A 3181-nucleotide genomic window follows, 5' to 3' on the forward strand; every position below is an offset into this window, starting at 1 on the left:
ACTTGAATATAAGTAGGACTTAACATTTTAGTTAATCCATTCCCTTATATAAAATAAGTAGGACTTAACTGATAAGTTAATTCGTTCCTAGAATGCCACCGTCCCATACCGGTACATTAAACCACACAATCCAACAATTGATGTAACGATTAAGGAAATACATCAAACAATCCAGAAATAACTATGATAATATAATATCAAGTTATCACAAAATAGGAATGACTTATTATTTATTTAAGCTTCCTATATCATATGTCCTACACAAACTGAATCTTATACATATGATGATATTTTATTACACCGTCAAATAAGTATTCTCCATATCCAATTCATCCTACACATTTAATCTCAATTGCTAAGACATATTAAAAGATTAAATCCATTCGTTTATTTAAAACATTCAAATAGGAAACATCATTATAATTGAGTCTATTTAAATTTATTTAAACCCAAACCTAGTTCTTATATAATGTTCAGGAATCGTAGGCATGTTTCTACGTTCCATCATTCCACAGATATGAAAAATACATAATTTAAACATGTAAAAATCACACCGGAAATCAAATCAAAATCATGCATTTATCAATTCATAACACAAGAACAGATATGAACCAAATTTATAAAACCTATGTTCTAATCCAATTAAACATGCATAATTATTTAATTTTATGTGTTTAATAAATCATGGAATTTCCTAGAAATGTACAGAAACACGAATCAAAGGGAAATAGATAGAAGAAGAACTTGCCTTAAACTTTCGGATCGAAAGTTAAACTTCTTCTTTCTTGATCTTCTCTCTACAGGGTTTTTCTCTTCCTTCCTTCCTTTTCCTCCTTCCTTCTCTAACTCTCTCTCTCTCTAGAATATATCACGTGAATATTTCTAACCCCCTTTTACAACCTATAGCTATATATTTGTAGACTAAATAAAATAACCCAAACTCTTTTCCCAATCCAAGTCAACTTAAAAAATATATATATATTAAAAAAAATATTAAAAAGGTAAGTAAAATATGTTACGTATATAATTTATGTATATCTTTATTAAATAAATAAATTATACACATCTCATTATTTATTAATGGATTATCCAATAACACCTAAGTTACTATAATATTATAAAGTAACTTAAAACATAACACGTATCAAATCTATATATATTTTTATTATTTAAATATAAAGCATATACATCAGATTAAATATTACTATCCAAGTTACCATAAAAGTAATTAATAAATTACCCATTATTTATTAATGCATTATCCAATAATACTTAAGTTACCAAAATATTATAAAGTAACTTCAAAGATAACACGTATCAAATCTATATATATTTTTATTATTTAAATATAAAACATATACATCAGATTAAATATTACTACCCAAGTTACCATAAAAGTAATTAATAAATTACCCATTATTTATTAATGGATTATCCAATAATACTTAAGTTACCTTAATATTATAAAATAACTTCAAACATAACACGTAGCAAATCTATATATATTTTTATTATTTAAATACAAAACATATACATCAGATTAGACATTACTACCTAAGTTACGATAAAATAATTAATAAATTACTTTCCCTTTTATATATGTATATAATATATATATATATATACACACACACACACACACAACCATCCATGGGTAATAATCCATACCCATCCAACCTCCTATCCAAGTAGTCCATGGGACCCAATTGGTTGGCCATTATTACTAACCATAACCATAAAAGAAAAATAAAATAAAATAATAAAATAAAAGAAAATATTTAATTTACAATTAATCAAAATACTATTTAAGCACATAATCTAATTAAACAATTAACACATAGACTAATATAAATAACACATAGACACATAATCAAATACTTAAGTAATACTTAATTTAATTAAACCCATAAACAATTAGTCAAATAGTCCGGCGTAATTTATACATCTTCTTTATGCACCGTATTATTCCATCTTTCCAAAATCGTATTTGATTTTCAATTTTTAATTTCTCCCCAAAAAGAAAGTTGATCTTCCCCAAAACTCTGTTATATATACTATGTCTGAAATATCAAATAGGAAAGAATTTGAAATCCGGTGAAGAAACTCTCCCCAAAACTTTACTATTTATGTTTATGTGTAAAAAACTCTTTTAGTGAAGATCAAAGAGGCATAACAAACAAAAAGAGATCTAGTCGGAAAAATCACCATATATTCTGGTGATAAGCTAAAATTTTCGAAAAGGAGAGATTCTCCCAAAATATTTCCGACAGTCTGGTGAGAAGTTGAAGCTCCGATCATTATAAGTATTAGGTTATTATTTTGAATTTCTTGTAACTTTATTCATAATGATATATCAAAGTTTATCTTATATGGCGGCAATCACATCTACTATTCATCAACAGTGAAAGTTGCCGACATCTACTTTTCAGAACAGTAGAAAACAAGATTCGATCTTATCCGATCAACTGTTTCTATTTTTCTTTTTCTACATAAACCAGAGCTGATCCAAGCATTCGGCATCTGAAGTTTACATTCTCTATTCTCTGTCATATTTTCTTTCTCTCTCCCTTATAAAACATTCTCTAACTCTGAGTCGTCAGAACCGTTAAATTCTTCGACATCAGATTGATCAGTTAAAACATTGATTTGTTCGTCTGATTCAGTATCACTATCAGAGATATTTAGTTGATATCTGAAGTGTGTAAGAAGATCTTCATTTTGTAGAGAATTTTCTCATATCTGATTGATGATGTGGGTGCTTTCATCAATAGATAGTTGAGGATTGACATATAGCTGTCGTAGACAATTTAGATAGTCGACGATATTGTCAAATTCCTGTTTATTGTAACTCGATGATGTTTTATCATGAATTACTTTGATATCCTCGGTACCATAGTAAAGGTTTTTTGCCTTTATTTTGGTAGCAGAAGTAGACTGTTTATCTACCTTTGAATCTAGAGGATCTAATTTTGGATTAGGAGGATAAAGATCAGATAACTTTACTTTTTTGAGTTTTTCTAAATCAATAGTCATCTGATGAACTCCATAATCTCATTAATGCTATGGAAGGATGACAAACACCTCTACTGAACGACTGCACACAATCCAGCACACGACAAAGGTGCTGTCACATCTACTATTCATCAACAGTGAAAGTAGACGACACACTATTCATCAACAG

This window comes from Cornus florida, unplaced genomic scaffold (assembly GCF_030987335.1).
Source record: "Cornus florida cultivar Cherokee Brave unplaced genomic scaffold, ASM3098733v1 CherokeeBrave_3.0.0_Hap2_Chr11, whole genome shotgun sequence".
Taxonomy (NCBI): Eukaryota; Viridiplantae; Streptophyta; class Magnoliopsida; order Cornales; family Cornaceae; genus Cornus; species Cornus florida.